Here is a 19,113-nt window from a genome sequence, read left to right on the forward strand (position 1 = left end):
CCCCTTAGGTATTTAAAGGGTTTAGTTCATAATTATGAAAGAAAACATCTCAAAAGAATGAAGATAACAAAACATAAAGAAAACCCAAAACTCCTGAAGGAAATTGAAGGGAGATCTTCAGTCTTGACGATGAATCCGACTTTTGAGATGGATCAATTGGCTTTTCTTGAGTAATTCCTTGCCTCCTACTCCGCGTCTCCCCTCCTAAGTGCCTCCTCAGATGTTTAAATAGACTTTAGAATGCATAAGAGCCCTAAAAAAATGGCCTTTTCTGAATAGGAGTATACTTGGGCTCGACAGGGACATGCCCATGTGATACGCCCATGTACGGTTGCTTCAGACCGTGGTCAAGGCTATTAAATAGGCACGAATGTGTGGTCTACCCATGTAAGTCGAGCGTCGATTCTGCCAAATGGACACGACCATGTGGACTACCCATGTGAGGAAGTCCAAGCCGTGTTGATTTCTCATATTGGTCCATTTTCTCCATTTTCGGCCCGTTTGTCACTCTTTTTATTCTCCTATGCTCACCTAAGTATAAAACATGAAATTAAAGAATTAAGAGCATCGAATTCACCAAATCTAAGGAGAAATCATCCATAAATGTGCTAAGCATGGGATAAAAATATGTATAAATTATAGTTTATCAAATACCCCCACACTTAAGCATTTGCTTGTCCTCAAGCAAAATCCTCAACTCACAATCAAAATAAATTCTTCTCAACTTATAATCCTGATAAACCGTAATTTATACATATTTTTACCCCATGCTTAACACATTTTATGGATGATTTTCCCTTAGAATTGGTGAATTAAATGCTCCTAATGCCTTAATTTCATGTTTTATACTTAGGAGAGCATAGAAGAGCGAAAAGAACGAGAAACAGGCCAAAAATGGAGAAAATGGGCCAAAGTATGAAATCAACATGGATTGGACTTCCTCACACGGGCAGACCACACGGCTGTGTCAATTTGGCAGAATCGAAGCACGACTCATACGGGTAGAACACACGCTCATGCCATTCTAACAGGTTCGAGCACGGCCTAAAGAAGTCGCACACGGGCTTTTAGGCATTCTAAAGCCTATAAATACACCCTAAAGGAAGAGGAAAGGAACACAGAGAAAGGGAGGCAGGGAACTGCTCAAGGGAAGCCAATTGATTCATCTCAGAAGCCAGATTCACCATCAAGACTGAAGATCTCCCTCAATTTCCCTTCAGGAGTTTTGGGTTTTCTTTATGTTTTGTATTCATTATTCTTCTGAGATGTTTTCCTTTTTAGTTATGAACTAAATCCCCTAAATACCTAAGGGGAATGAAACCTAAGACGAATCTTGTTATTATTTTCTGAATTGTATGATAAATATTTGGCTTGTTCTCAATTCTTGTTTTGATATCCCAGGATACTGATTCAAGATAAGCTCTTATTCAGAGGAGGAATAGACCCTGTCTAAGAGTACATTTGTCATAATTAAGTGGAGTTGATTGCACGCCTAGAGATAGGGTGACAAGATTTTGCCGGATTAGGGTGAAACCTAATAAGGGGATCCATAGATCGAGTTAATGCAACCTTAGGGTGTTAATTAGAGAAAAGTCCCAATTATTCAATCTAAGGATTAGACGTTATTAGTCTTGAATAGGGATAATAACATAACTTAGGGATATCTACGGAACAAGTTAAATGAATAAATCATCCGATTCAGAGTCAGAATAACAAGTGAAGTGTAGGTGGATTCTTCCTTAGGTATTGTCTTAACTCAATCATTTTTCTAAAAGTAATTCCCCAATTCTATTTTCTGTGAATTCTTAGTTTAAATGATTAATTAGTTAAAACAAAACCCCCTTATTCTTAGGCTAGATAGAAAAAGACAGTCATTACTAGTACTTTTAGTTCCTTTGGGTTCGACAATCCGGTCTTGCTAAAACTATACTACTGTTCGATAGGTACACTTACCTACATCGTGATAATAGTTAGTTTCAAGAACGATTAATTATAAATATATAAAACTTACCTGTCATGAAAATCGCGATCAAATCCCTATCGATAATATCTCAAAATAAACCATAAGTAATTATACATTGAGAATTCAACTAAAAGAACATCAAAGTTTCAAACATTCCAAGTTTAGCATTTTATCACGAAAACATAGGTGTCTCCCCTCATCTAAGCGATTACCTTTGTTTCAAAATATTACAAAGTTTAACATCCTCACTAAAGATTCACTCAAATCACTCGAGGTGTTTAAGGACAATAAATGAAGCACTCATTAGTCAAATATGAAAAGTTATTACCATAGGCTTGCATGAAAATCAAATCTCCATGTAACACCCCTCACCCGTATCCAACGTCGGGACAGGGTTCGAGGCGTTAACTTACTTAAACATTCACATCAACACATAACATATTACCAAACATGCATGGCAAACAAGCATATGCACATCACCAATATCAGACATAACATAAATAGCTAGATTTATAAGTCAGAATCATTAGCTCACTAAAGTCCAATATATTTGGCCAAATTATAATAACACATGTTATAAAACTAGGTCCCTATACAATACATGCCACTCACCTGATAATTCTAGCATATGTGTTTATACTGTCAAGGTGTTGGCTTGATAGTGTGATGCTGCCTCCGATGATCTCCAACCTTGAGCTAACCTGACAACACTAAAAGAAATGGAAAGGAGGGGGTAAGCTTTACACTTAGTAAGCTCGCATGAAATAATAATAAGCAATTTATTAACATGCTTTCCATAGTAAAACTAACTCAATTGTATATTTACACATGTTCTGTTAAGCTACTTTCTTGAGTCACAGTCACTAAATCATTTATATCTGGAGTTACGAAACTCCAAATTAAGATCCATAAATTTTCACAGAAACTATACTCATATATATTTCCACCATAAAAATTTCAGAATTTTTGGTCGAGCAAATAAGTACAGTTTGTTATTCAAAGTCTACCCTATTTTGCTGTTTGACAGCTTCAACCTTTCTTCACTAAAATTTATTTATCTCATAGTACAAGACTCGGATAATGTTCCCTTTTGTTTATATTAAAATTATACTCATCACAGATTCTAAGAATATAAATTATAACCCATAATTATTTTTCTACAATTTTTAACAATTTTGACACTGTCTCACAAAAATTAGAATATCACATAATATACAACTCTTTTGCTCCCTCTTTTTCTTTTATATGAAAATATACTCATTGAACTTTAATTCATAATTAATTTGAAATCTAATTCAACTTACATAATTTTTTGTGAATTTTCAAAATCACACATCTACTGCTGTCCAACACTGTTTTAATACTAAAATTCACTCTTACATAATTTCACTTAATCCATTTTGTCTTATCGAAGTTCACTCAAATATCGAGCATATTGCTCAAAATTTTCTTAAACATATACCTGCACTTATTCATCATATAATCTCATTCACATGTATTTTTACTTAATCGATTTTCCCATTGAACTCTTTAGAATAATAACTGATACTCAGTTACCTGCACATATTTTCAAGCAGCCAAAGCTATCTGGTACGTATAGTAGCCTGTACTTAGCACTACACATGCACCAATTATCCAGTACACGTAGTATCCTGCACTTAGTGCCACAAACGTGACCTAACCATCTGATACACGTAGTATGTGACAGCCTTAAAACGACCCTAGTCGGAATATGGTTTCGGGACCACAAAACTGAGGCATAAAAATAATTTGATATTTATTTTGATGCCTATAATATGTGTTAACTCATGTGTGACATTCTTGATGCTTTAATTTAAAGTTATAAATGTGAATTTCACTAGAAAGGACCTAGTAGTAAACTTTGAAAGTAGGATAGGAAATGTGTGATGACTAATTAAAGCATGCATGCAAAACAATGGCCTTGCATGTCAAATATCCTCTTTTACAAGTGATGGCGGCCATGACAAAGAAATATGGGCAAAACATGTCATAGACATGTTTTGTTGGTGCATCATGGGTGAAAAAATAAATTAATGAGCATGGGTAATAAAGAAATGGAAAAAAAGAAAAAAATGGTCTCATGCATGCCCATTGCCGTGAGTTGTGGAGAAAGAAAGAAGAATTTTTGTTCATCATTTTCATTTCCTTTGGGCTGAAAATTCTAAGGAAGAAGGAAGGAATTCTTGTTTCATGTTGGTTTGGAAGAGGTTTAGGAGGAGGTTTGGCCATACTTGTACCTAGATTAAGGTAAGTTTGATGTTTTGCCATGAGATTCATGTATATTTTTGTAGTTAGCTTGAGTTCTAACTAGCCATGGTTCAAATCCTTACTATGTCATGGAGATGATATTCGGCTAAGGTGAGGTTGTGTTGATATCATTTGCATGCTAAAAGTGAAGCTTTGTAATGGTGCATGTGATGGTGAATTGATGATTATTGAATATTTTTTAACACTTTTGAGTGAGAGTTTGATAGATACCATGAGGTTAAACTTCATGACATTGTAAGCTTGTAAGTTGGATGATGAAGTTCATGCTTTGTGAAGGTAAATGGGGTAGAAGGAGCATTCGCCATAATGAAAATATATGAGATAGTCATAGTCATCCTTATGATTCGCCCTTGCACCTATATGTATATATGTTTGCACATGATGTATTGGCATGACATATATACTATTTCAAGGTATATATTTGCTTGTGATGATGTTTGGTTATGAAGTACATGAGAGATGTGTATTGAGCTACAATATGTAATCGTTAGTTAGTAAAATGTATGCTGTTTTTGTGTGGTATTAAGTGCATAATTGGCCTCAACATGGACATGCATATTCGCCACATGAAGGGGGGTTGGTGTGCATGCATTCGGTTAGAGGCAAGCATATTGATGCCTATTCTTGGCTTGGAAATTTCGCTAAGGAGGGTACTAACTAATATGTTGAATTCGATTCGTGATTTCGTACATGTGACTCTAATGTCTAATGTGTATAAGGGCTAAGTACCTTGAGCTTCACTTTGATGTTTGAATGAATTGTATTGAATTGCTTGTTGTGCTTAAAATTGTGCATGACCATTGTGTATTTGAGCTAAAGGATGGCCATATGACCATTTAGACTCCTTGTCATATTCGCCATAAGCTATCATAATGAGATTTTAATAAGTTAAATTTGTGTGAATTAGCTCAAGAGCTTAGAGGACCACAGTTGGATAAGGGAAATGAAAAAGTGATCGAATAGTCGTCGAAATCGCCGACAACATCCAAGGTAAGTCTTGAGTAATGACCCTACTTGAATTATATTGAAATCATGCTCCTTGTGTGTGGCTATTGAGCCGAAATTGTAAAGGTTTGATATATATTTTGTGTTTGAGCCTTAGTAACGAAAATGAAATATGGATGTGTCGTGATTATTGATATATGTGTACATGAGCATTTGAATGATATCCGGCTAAGTCCCAAGGCATTTATGCTAGTGATTATATCCGGCTAAGACCGAAGGCATTCGTATGAAGTTGTTATATCCGGCTAAGACCAAGGCAATTGTGCAAGTTACCCAATCCGGGTGAAGACCAAGGCAATTTGCTCGTGGTTATATCCGGTTAAATCCCGAAGGTACGTGACTCGGAAATGAGCAATCTTGCTGTAAAAATTTCAGTTTATACACTTGTGAAAATTCCAGCAATGAGGTATGTTCATATGTGCTTGAATTAGTTGAGTCCTTACAAATAAGTATTCGCTCAGTTGATAAACGAGCTACCGGCCTTTGGCTAAGTTGTTCTTTTGTGTATGAACATAAGGGTCGGTAATGTGAAGTAAGTATGATTATGAGAATGTGTATTAATAAAGTGATTCATTTAGTTATGTAAATGCAATACTTTAGTCAAAGCTGATTTCATTACTTGAGACTTACTAAGCATTAAAATGCTTACCCCGTTGCTTTGGCTCTCTGTTTTATAGATTTTGCTCGTTAGCTATCGGATTCGGGATCATCGAAGTCGAAGTCATCCACACTATCAAAGCCCCCATTTTGGTACAATTTTGGTTGAACTTTGAAATGGCATGTATAGGACTACCCTTTTGTTGTAGGTCATGTACCTTTCGGTTTGTGTAAACTTGGATAGCCATGCGAAAATGGCTTATATACGTTTTAGCATAGTACTATAATCGTTTGTATGTTGATCATTATGAGGTATGGAATTATTTTGAAATGATTAGCCATTGGAATGGTTAATCATGATCACACTTTGTGCTATGTATGCAAAAAGGGCCAATTGAATCATGGAAATCATGAAATAGGTAAGGCCTACCTTAAAGGCAGACGCTGACAGCAGCAGTGATGTGGATGTGAAAAATCACTAAAAATAGTAGGAATGGTATTAAATAGTGAATAAATTATTTAAATTAACCTTGATGAATCTACTTTCATATGGAAGAAACGAAACGGTCATATGAGTTGTATGTTAAGAGATATTAAAGTTCTCGTGAAGCAGGGCCAGAACGGTTTCTGGATCCCCTGTTCCGACTTTGGAAATTCATTGTAAATTAACCAGAGAGAATTAGGAGTATTCCATATATGTATAGATTCCTCTCTGAGTCTAGTTTCTATAGAAACAAACGGCATCAGTATTGAAGCTCTGTACAGGGAGATATCCAATTCGTAATGTGTGAAGGTCAGTGTAGTCGAACCCTGGATTAGGGGAGACTTTAACTAATAAACTGTACTAATTGACCCGACCAAAAATTCTAGAAAAAAATGTGTTGATGGACTTATGAGTCTAGTTTCAGGGAAAATTTACGAAACTGATTTTCGATCTTTAAAACTCAAGATATGATTTTTGAGGCGACAGTGATGCATTAACCAGCTAGTCTGGAAAAAAAATTTTTATGGACTGTGAAAACAATTAAGTTAAGTCTGTGTGCACCTCGTGTTCGACTCCGGTAACGGACTCCGGTACGGGGTGTTACATAGTAGCATGCACTTAGTACTACACACGTGATCGAAGTTATCGGGTACGCATAGTTGCTTGCACTTATTACTGCACATGCGACCAATTACCTGGTACACGTAGTAGCCTGCACTTAGTACTACACACGTGACGTCACAATAGATCATTCGTATTGTTTCTATTCCGAAGGCTCAACCGGGAAATTCCTCACTTTCCAACATGTTATAATTTATTCATTGTCCATTTTCAATTTGCAATTTACAATAAATAATCATTCTAGAGGCAGCCACATTTCATATGATAACAAAATATAATAAAATAAAAAGAATCGATAAATTATTTATGTACAAACTTACCTCGGATCCAGAAATGGCAATTTACCATTCTAGTCCATAACCTTGTATTTTCCCGATTTAAGCCCAAATCTCGATTTCCTTGATCTATAATATCACATTTAGCCTACTAATTAGTCACACTATTCATATGGGTCTAGAAATCATATTTTTATAAATTTTCATATTGACCCCTAAACTTTTGCATATTTGCACTTTTGACCCAAGGTTCAGAAATTAAACTTCTTCCTATTTTCTTATGTTTTATGACATGCTGATCATTTTTCCCTTCTATGGCAACATCAAATTCTCACTCTAACATGTACTTATGAACATTAGGTTTTTTTACCGATTATACCGTTTTACTCGTTTTCACGTAAAATAGCTTAGCAAAAGTTGTTTAACACAATTTCAAGATTCATATTCTATCATTAAACATCAAAATACATGCATATAATTCATGGGTAATATTTTAAAAATAAATCCTATTTCAAAATAATGGTAGAAATGAGCAGATCATGTTACCGGGATTTCAAAAATAAATAGAATATTTAAAACGGAGCTCAGAATCACTTACTATTAAGCTTGAAAGCTTGGCCAAACCCTAACCATGGCTTCTCTTGGTACATTCTGCTGTAGCAAGAAGAAAGGGACACATTTGGAGTTTAAAATTTGACTTTTAACTCATTTTACCCCTAAATGACCAAAATGCCTTTTTTACTATTCTTTCAAATTTTAACCAATCAAGGCCATTTTTGTCCAACAAGTTATAAAATGGTTTAATTATCATTTAAGGACCTCCCATTTAAAATTTCATAACAATTTGATACCTCTAACATGTAGAACTCAACTTTTGAACTTTTTTACAATTTAGTCCTTTTTACTAAATTGAGTGCCCAAACGTCAAAATTTTCGAACGAAATTTTCATGAAATCATTTCGTGAAATAGTAGACCATAAAAATATAATAAAAATGAAATTTTCCTCATCGAATTTGTGTTCCCGAAACCACTGTTCCGACTAAGCCCAAAATCAGAATGTTACATTTCTCCCCTCCTTTAGGGATTTTCATACCCAAAAATCTTACCAGAAAAGTGGATTTGATTTTTCACTTGGATTCCTCAATCCTATAATTGATTTCAAAGAACTTTCACTCAGGCTAAACTTTTACTACCTGTCTCTTTAAATTTTACATGCAAAAATCATAAGTGGTATTCACTTTACAATACTTTTACCGAAACTTAATCTCTACTAAAAAGCACATATACTCAAAAGTCCGATCCATACCATCATGTTACATATACATTCACACTCGAATCCTTTCAGATTCGAATAGTAAAACTAGTCAGTTCATCTCAACCTCATACTCTTTATAATTTCACACAGTCCAATTATTTGTCTGTTCAACCCTCAGCTATTTTTTATTTCAAGCCTCTTCTGGCTTTCCAAAGAAATCATGATATGAAACTTGTATCTCAATCTGATTAGTAGAGATTAAAATTCCATGATATCCAAAATTCATAAAGACACGAAATTCTATGAATCTGGTGAGCAGACATTCGGGTATACCATCATAATTGACACATCTCATAACGTTTAGCAACGCTACATATCACTTTCCTCTTTCAAGGACAAGAATGATCCAGACAAGAAAATCCATATTAACCTTTTCTATTTCCATTCTAATTTCCAAATGGAAAAAATAATTCTGATGATTCTTGCTATACATCTTTAAACTTTCAACATTTCAAGAATTTGTACTCAAAGATAAACAATGATCGTTCCAACATTTTTTTAATACCCAGATTATCTTCACATTATTAATATCAGATCTTCTTATTGTATACGATTCTTCTAGGAAACATACAATTCTTAATTAGACTATTCGTCTTTTTACCCGTGAAGAAATAAAATCTTATTCTCAAGTATGCACATCTCATTAAATTCTAGACATATGTTCCATACAGATTGAACAATCAAGTCGACCTTATTCATCCATAATTGATATTTCTAGAAATTCTCTCTTCTAGTCAGCAGAACAGTTCAACATGCATTATTCCAAATTCACTCATCATACCAATCGAATACCTTAACAAATGCATTAGCATAAGTAATACTGATACCTCAACTGAATACATTAACTCTGATTAACTTTCTTGAGAAAGGAAATCCACCATACACAATTTCTCATCGATTCTCAATGGGTAGAATATAACAAAATACCAAAGAAAAATAGAACCATGCAGATCATAACCCAATCAGACTAACAATATATTCGTCTAACGTTAAGATTAAGGAACATTTTCATAATATAAGAATTCATCAGGAATTGGATAGCCCCAAAAATATTTCCAGTATCAGGTAATCTCATACAATATCTCAATAGAGACAATCACAAACTGTTCACTATAATTACCATGCTTGAACATTTCATATTTCGAACATTATTCCTTTAACTATTTCTATCGTCCCAAATTCCATAATATTCCCTTTACTAAGAAAACCAATTCATGAGGGAATTTCAATCAATACATTTCTCGACATCATACCAGGATAGATCGTTTTACCAAAATTAACCTTTTTCGCTAACTGCAATGTTGCGAAAATTAAACAATCTTTCGGTCAATCCGATATCTTTCTAGCTCATGTTTGTACTTATCAACCCATTCTCAATCTCTAATCATGCTTATAACCATTCCATCATTGAACTCTTTGGTTTCTCACCTAGAAACTTATTCAACATAAATCTTAGGAATTTCCCTTATAAAACACCACTTTGGCAAGGGGGAGGGGATCGTAAGGCCTCTAACTCAACTCTCATATACATGTAACACATTTTTCATCATAGCAATCATATTTCAATCATGTCATTCATTTCGAGTAACTAACATTCATATTGATTTTACACTCACTTTCTAGTTATCTCATTTAAACAAGTGTACTTATACATGTATTTCAATGTTTCCTAGATAATATTACTTATCCATTCATTAAATCAGACAAGTTAAGCACATAATATCATATAAGGGCCAAACAAACATGGCTAAATATATCACAGTCTAAACTTACATCTTACACATCATCATATACATATCATTACAATCATATATATTAGTCCAAGCAATTTAATACATTTACTCAAGTTATACAAGCTTACTAATCATAATCATCCCAACCAATATACATGAATATTCATCTTATCAATATTTTTGATAAGTTATTCAAACACATGCATTTGTTCAAATAAATCGATCATAGACATCATGGAATTATCTATTAATCATAGAGAAGCTCATTTCACCATGTACACATTTCATGAATCCTCATTCGTATCTTTCCAAGTTTCAGTTCTTCATGACTATACTTTACTCGAATATTTTAGCATCACATTTAACATGGTCGGTGTAGCTCGGTTGGAGAGTACCTTTCTCTAAACAAAGTGGCTCTCATACGCGTCAGGAGACATCACATTATCACAGATCAGTGGCATATATAGTTGGACTTTTACACATGTTAGGTTAGTTCGAGAACCGACTAAACCATAGCTCTGATACCACTAAATGTAACACCCCTCACCCGTATCCAACTTCGGGACAAGGTTCGAGGCCTTAACGGGCTTAAACATTCACATCAACACATAACATATTACCAACCATGCATGGCAAACAAGCTTATGCACATCACCAATATTAGACATAACATAAATAGCTAGATTTATAAGTCAAAATCATTAGCTCACTAAAGACCAATATATTTGGCCAAATTATAATAACACATGTTATAAAACTAGGTCCCTATACATGCCACTCACTTGATAATTCTAGCATATGTGTTTATACTGTCAAGGTGTTGGCTTGATAGTGTGATGCTACCTCCGATGATCTCCAACCCTGAGCTAACCTGACAACACTAAAAGAAATGGAAAGGAGGGGGTAAGCTTTAAGCTTAGTAAGCCCGTATGAAATAATAGTAAGCAATTTATTAACATGGTTTCCATAGTAAAACTAACTCAATTGTACATTTACAAATGTTATGGTTAAGCGACTTTCTTGAGTCACAGTCACTAAATCATTTATATCTAGAGTTACTGAACTCCAAATTAAGATTCGTAAATTTTCCCAGAAACTAGACTCATATATCTTTCCACCAGAAAATTTTCAAAATTTTTGGTCTAGCAAATAAGTACAGTTTATTATTCAAATTCTCCCCTATTTTGTTGTTTGACAACTTCAACCTTTCTTCACTAAAATTTATTTATCTCATAGTACGAGATTCGGATAATGTTCCCTTTTGTTTATATTAAAATTATACTCATCATAGATTCTAAGAATATAAATTATAACCCATAATTATATTTCTACAATTTTTAACAATTTTTCCAAGTCAAAAAAAGGGATCTCGAATTCATTCTGACACTATCTCACAAAAATTAGAATATCACATAATTTAAAACTCTTTTGCTCCACCTGTTTCTTTTATATGAAAATAGACTCATTAAGATTTAATTCCATAATTAATTTGAAATCTAATTCAACTTACATAATTTTTTTGTGAACTTTTAATGTCACACAACTACTGTTGTCCAACATTGTTTTACTACTAAAATTCACTCTTACATAATTTCACTTAATCCATTTTGTCTTATCGAAGTTCACTCAAATGTCGGGCATATTGATCAAAATTTTCTTAAACATATTCCTGCACTTATTCATCATATAATCATATTCACATTTATTTCTACTTAATCGATTTTCTCGTTGAACTCTTCGGAATAATAACTGATACTCAGTTGTCTGCACATATTTTCACACTTGTATCCAAAGCTATCTGGTACGCATAGTAGCCTGCACTTAGTACTACACATGCGACCAATTATTTGGTACACGTAGTAGCCTGCACTTAGTACTACACAAGTGACCTAACCATCTGATACACGTAGTAGCCTGCACTAAGTACTACACACGTGATCGAAGTTATCGGGTATGCATAGTAGCCTGCACTTGGTAATACACATGCGACCAATTATCTGGTACACGTAGTAGCCTGTACTTAGTACTACACGCGTGACGTCACAATAGATCATTCGTATCGTTTCTATTCCGGAGGCTCAACCGGGAAATTCCTCACTTTCCAACATGTTACAATTTATTCATAGTACTTTTTCAATTTGTAATTTACAATAATAATCATTCTATATGAAGGCACATTCCATATGATAATAAAATAAAATAAAATAAAAAGAATCGATAAATTATGTACGTACAAACTTACCTCGGATCCAAAAATGACAATTTACCATTCTAGTCTATAACCTTGTATTTTCTCGATTTAAGCCCAAATCTCTATTTCCTTGATCTATAATATCACATTTAGCCTACTAATTAGTCACACTATTCATATGGGTCTAAAAATCATAGTTTTACAAATTTTTATTTTGACCCCTAAACTTTTGCATATTTGCACTTTTGACCCAAGGTTCAAAAATTAAACTTCTTCCTATTTTCTTATATTTTATGACATGCTGATCATTTTCCCTTCTATGGAAATATCAAATTCTCACTCTAACATGTACTTATGAACATTAGGTATTTTTATCAATTATACCGTTTTACTCGTTTTCACGTAAAATCGCTTAGCAAAAGTTGTTTAACACAATTTCAAGCTTCATATTCTACCATTAAACATCAAAATACATGCTTATCATTCATGGGTAATATTTTAAACATAAATCCTATTTCAAAATAATGGTAGAAATGAGCAGATCATGTTACCGGGATTTCAAAAATACATAGAACATTAAAAACGGAGCTCGGAATCACGTACTATTAAGCTTGAAAGCTTGGCCAAACCCTAACCATGGCTGCTCCTGGTACTTTTGCTATAGCAAGAAGAAAGGGACACATTTGGAGTTTAAAATTTGACTTTTAATTCATTTTACCCTTAAATGACCAAAACGCCCTTTTTACTATTCTTTCAAATTTTACCCAATCAAAGCCATTTTTGTCCAACAAGTTATACAGTGGTTTAATTATCATTTAAGGACCTCCCATTTAAAAATTCATAATAATTTGATACCTCTAAAATGTAGAACTCAACTTTTCAACTTTTTACAATTTAGTCCTTTTTACTAAATTGAGTGCCCAAACATCGAAATTTTCAAACAAAATTTTCAAAAAATCATTTCATGAAATCGTAGACCATAAAAATATAATAAAAATGAAATTTTCCTCATCGAATTTGTTGTCTGAAACCACTGTTCCGACTAAGCCCAAAATTAGGATGTTATACTCCACCACTATATATTGAGATGATACGTCAATCAAAAGGTCTTTAGAGGGTTGTAACATGGCTTCGGTTAGGGGTTGTGGTCACAAGCTAAAATAAAATGTTAGAATCGAAATTGAATTGAAAAATTACCAAACTAGAAAAATAACTAATCATTAATTGAATACAAGCGAGCTTCTTCTCAGAATATGAAATTAACACTTAAGGTCAAAAAACAACGAATTACTACTAATATATATGTGTGTATTGTTTTTTTTTTAAGAACAAGTCAAATAACATAGGTTCACTAAGGGTTAATTATAAAGGTAGGGTTTTATGAAGTGAGTGGGTTAAAACTAGGTGTCTTTATCATCTTGTCATATTAAATCAAATGGTGTGGTCTTGACATGCATAATCAAGCAAGTATTAGAATAACAAATCAAGATTGACGCACTCAAAGAAACAATAAAAGTGAGCATGAAATAGATAATAGATGCTCTTAAAGGTTCAAGATCTACAAAAAAATTCTGGCTTTTTGATGTTAAACCTGTAAATTTCAACTCAAGATAATACCTAAACTTGGGAAAACAATCTAAAATATTTTTAATTCTCAAAAATCAACTCTATCATGCTTGATTTTCTAATTCTTTAAAGTTCAAGCAATCAATGCATAAATGCCTATGTTTTAATTCAAAACATATCAACAAAAATCATAAATTAATCAAAATTCAATCTAATGATGATATGAGAAAATTATTTGAGAACAAGACAAAATTCAGGGATTTTTTTGATAATGATATAAAATGGCCCCCACACATAAGATGTACATTGCCCTCAATGTACAAAGTTAGATTTATTGAATTATATAGATATATAATCATAAGATAGGGAGAGAAGTGAAACTTCCTGAATGTTGAATGGAATCCTTGAATTGGAGGTATGGAGAATAATCGGCCAAGGCAATGATAAGATTGGAGGAGGATACTCCGGTGGTGGTAGAGGTTGTGTTCCACAACCACAGTGTCCAACGAAGAGGTTATCGTGGTGATCGGGCAGGACATGGTAGTCGTGGAGAACCTTTTCTAGTGGAGTTGCACGTTCGTAAGTAATAGTGAGCTTTAAAGCTCTTTATAACTGTGATAGAATCAGGAACTTCTTTTAGGAAATATAAAGAAGCATAATTACTCGTAAAGAAATAGCCGAATTATAAAATCTCTAGATAAAATAAAAATAGTATTAAAGGGAAATAAAAAGGAATTTCAAAATATAAATAAAGATAAAATAAAAAATAATAATAATAAGTGTTTATAAAGAAATTGGGGCACACGACTGTGGGGCACACCCGTGTGTCCTCATTTCAGCTTGTATGTTTTGTGGTTTTCGAAATTGGCGCATTGGTACACACGGCTGTGTTGCATGACCGTGTCATTCTTCGTTCACTTTTCCCACGCCCGTGTATGCAGGCGCACTCCTATGTTGTATTGACAGGATTGCCCGTGGCCATGTCGCACGGCTGTGGCAACTTATTGCATCCTGTGTTGGGGAAAAATTTTTCCGTGTTTCCACACGGCCGTATCGCACAGCCGTGTTTCCTCCCGTGGTGTGAGCACGGCCTAAGGCACGCCCGTGTGCCTGGCCGTGTGGATTAGAAAACCTGTGTTTCAAGGACTCAGTTAGTGATTAGATGTAAAAACTAAAATTTTAAAGAAATCAATACTGTTAGTGCTCAGGTTGCCTCTCTAGAAGCGCTTATTTATAGTCTAACCTCGACTTAATTCGATCTCGCATAGTCATGGTGGTTCGAGGAGTTTACACTCCTCATCCCTGCTATCAATTTTATCAAAATAAGGTTTTAGACGAGTATTATTTACCTTGAAAGTGTCAAATTTAGGATGAATTACCTCGACTGTACCGTATGGAAAAATATTGAGTACCGTGAGAGGAATTTCTCCATTAGATTCAGCAGTGGCAATACGAGGATCTGCTGTATCCAGTAGTACTTTGTCTCCAACCTTAAGTTGATTTGGTGGAATATTGATCTCATCAAGGTGTGGTTTTGGTTTATGTGTCCGCCATTCATCTAGTTCATCAACTTGTAGCCTTCGTTCTTCATAGATCGGTCCTTTCTTGTTGCTTGAACATGGCTCATGTGCGCTCTTCGAACCTGTTTTCTGCACAGAGGGTTTCACCCCATGATCAGTACTAGTAGAATGATTTATGCAATCACCCTCGATTTTTGAGTTGTCACTCGAATTATGAGCTTGAAGAGTGATTGTTTCATCATCCACACGAAGTTCGAGTTCACCTGTACCAACATCAATTATTGTTCTAGCAGTTACTAAATAGGGCCTCCCTAAAATTAAAGGTAAGTTACTATACTTCTTTATGTCTAAAACAACGAAATCAACTGGGAATATAAATTTGTCAATTTTAACGAGTACATCTTCAATAATACCCCTAGGAAATCTGATTGTTTTATCGGCTAATTGAATACTCATCCTAGTTTGTTTGGGTTTCTCAAGGCCTAGTTGCTTAAACATTTTGTAAGGCATGGCATTGATACTAGCCCCTAAATCAACCAAAGCATTATTAACATCTAAGCTACCAATTAAACAAGGAATCGCAAAACTTCCTGGATCTTTTAATTAGTTGGCCAGCTTATTCTGTAGTATGGTTGAGCAAACCGTATTGAGCTCTACATGCGATGCCTCATCCAACTTCCACTTATTTGTTAAAAGCTCCTTTAAGAATTTGACTGCGTTTGGCATCTGCGAAAGAGCTTCAATAAACAGTAAGTTAATATGTAATTTCTTTAATAATTTAAGGAATTTACCGAATTGTTCGTCTGTGCGGTCTTTCCTTGTTGCATTGGGGTATGGCACCCGAGGTTTGTACTCTTTATTTACCGGTGTTTGTTCACTATGGTCTACCTCACCTTTGCTTTTACTTACCACGATTCCTTGCCTTGGTTCTGGTTTAGGTTCCACTAACCCTTCCTTGTCTTGGATGGTAATTGCATTGAGTTGTTCCATTGAGTTAGATTCAGTATTACTTGGCAGGCTACCTTGTGGTCGTTCAGATATTAATTTGGCAAGCTGTCCTATCTGAGTTTCGAGCCCTTGGATCGACGTTTGCTGATTCTTAAGTGCTGTCTTGGTATTCTGAAAATGAGTTTCTGACACCGAGATGAATTTTGTTAGCATCTCTTCAAAGTTCAGCTTTTTCTCTTGCTGGTAGGGTGGTTGTTGGAAGCCTCGAGGTGGTGATCTCTGATTCCCTTGGCCTCCCCATGAGAAATTTGGGTGGTTCCTCCAACCTGCATTGTAAGTGTTACTATAGGGATAATTTTGAGATCGAGGATTACTACCCATGTAATTTAACTGCTTGTTCTCCATGTTGTGGCCATAGGGTAGGTAATCTGAATTGTTTAATCTACCTCCACTTGTTTCGCACTGCATTATTGGGTGAACCTATGAAGAACCAAGAAAACCATCAATTTTTCTATTCAAAAGTTCTACTTAATTAGAGAGCATGGTGACAGAATCGATGTTAAAAACGCCTACTGTTTTCGTTGGCTTTGTCCTCATGACTTGCCACTGATAATTATTCAGTGACATCTTTTCTATAAATTCATAAGCATCCTCAGATGTCTTATTATTGATAGTTCCACCAGCATATGTGTCGATCATCTGTCTAGTCAAAGGATTCAAGCCATTGTGAAATGTTTGAACCTGTAGCCAGAGTGGTAACCCATGGTGAGGGCATATTCTCAAAAGGTCCTTGTATCTCTCCTATGTATCGTAGAGTGTTTCTAAATCCATCTGCACAAAAGAAGAGATATCATTACGTAATTTAGCCATTTTAGCCGGTGAAAAATATTTTAATAAAAACTTTTCAGTCATTTGTTCCTAAGTAGTGATTGACCCTCGTGGTAACGAGTTCAGCCACTGTTTAACTTTGTTCCTTAATGAAAAGGGAAATAACCAAAGACAAATGGCATCATCAGAAATGCCATTGATTTTAAATGTATCGCAAAACTCCAGAAAATTTGCCAAGTGAGCGTTAGGATCCTCATCCTGCAAACCATCAAACTAAACGAATTATTGTATCATTTGAATTGTGTTAGGTTTCAGTTCAAAATTATTTGCAGCAACAGCAGGCCTAACTATGCTTGATTCAGTTCTTGTTAAAGAAGGTTTAGCATAATCATACATAGTACGTGGAGCATGATTCTAATTAGCAGCAATTGAAAGAGGTAGCAAATTTTCCTGGTTTTCAGCCATCTCCTCGGTTGTGGTGTGAATATCATCATATTGCTCTTCCTCTGTGTATCTTAAGCTTCATCTTATTTCTCTTAGGTTTTTAAAAACTGTGCGATCGATCTCACTATTGAAAAGTAATGGTCCTAACGGGTTTCTTCTGGTCATAAACTAGAAAAACCTGTTAGAAGAAAATAAAATAAAAGTTAGAAAAGGTGAAATTAAACTAAAAATAGATTGCACTAAAAGTAAATATGGCTAAAGTAATAAAAATTGAATATTCCTAACATCTTAGTACCCCAGCAATGGCTCCAAAAACTTGATACGTTATATTCGCGACAGGTTTTAAAAATTTATAATTAATCGTTCTTGAAACTAACTATTATCAGGATGAAGACAAGTGTACCTATCGAACAGTAGTATAGCTTTAGCAAGACCAGATTGTCGAACCCAAAGGAACCAAAAATTAAGGGATTTGTTTATATAAATTAATTAACTAAACTAAGGGTGCACAGAGAGAAAATTGGCGAAAAGCTTTTGGGAAAACTCAATTGATTAAGACAACACCCAAGGAAAAATCTACCTAAACTTCACTTGTTATTTAACTCTGAATCAGACGATTTTTTCATTTGAGTTAATCCGTAGAAATCCCTAAGTTATATTATTATCTCTCTCGAGACTAATAACATCTAATCTAGTTTAATTAATTGAAATCTCTTTCTAATTAACACCCTAGTGTTGCATTAACTCGATCTATGGACTCCCTTATTAGGTTTCACCCTAATCCGGAAAAATCTTGTCACCCTATCTCTAGGCGTACAATTAACTCCGCTTAATTACAAAAAATTTACTCTTAGATAGGGACTTTTGCTCCTCTGAATAAGCGCATTAACTTGAATCAATATCCTGGAATATTAAAACAAGAATTAAGAACACATAATTAAGAACAAGTCAAATATTTATCATACAATTCAAATAATAATAACAAGATCCTTCTTAGGTTTCATTCCCTTTAGGTATTTAGGGGGTTCAGTTCATAATTATGAAAAAAAACATTTCAAAAGAATGAAGATAACAAAACATAAAGAAAACCCAAAACTCCTAAAGGAAATTGAAGGGAGATCTTCAGTCTTGACGATGAATCCGGCTTCTGAGATGGATCAATCGGCTTTCCTTAAGTAATTCCTTGCCTCCTACTCTGCGTCTCCCCTCCTAAGTGCCTCCTTAGGTGTTTAAATAGGCTTTAGAATGCCTAAGAGCCCTCAAAATTGGCCTTTTCCAAATAGGAGCATACTTGGGCTCGATAGGGACACGCTCGTGTACAGTTGCTTTAGAC

General features: G+C 34.5%; 1 non-coding gene across 1 annotated transcript; it reads left to right on the forward strand.

The window, feature by feature from the left end:
- Positions 1-17,265: 17,265 nt before the first annotated feature.
- On the forward strand, positions 17,266-17,372 carry LOC128291319 (small nucleolar RNA R71). The gene has a single exon (XR_008281095.1). It is a non-coding gene; the product is annotated as a small nucleolar RNA R71 (small nucleolar RNA).
- The last annotated feature ends 1,741 nt before the right edge of the window (positions 17,373-19,113 follow it).

Source organism: Gossypium arboreum, chromosome 3, assembly GCF_025698485.1.
Source record: "Gossypium arboreum isolate Shixiya-1 chromosome 3, ASM2569848v2, whole genome shotgun sequence".
Classification (NCBI taxonomy): Eukaryota; Viridiplantae; Streptophyta; class Magnoliopsida; order Malvales; family Malvaceae; genus Gossypium; species Gossypium arboreum.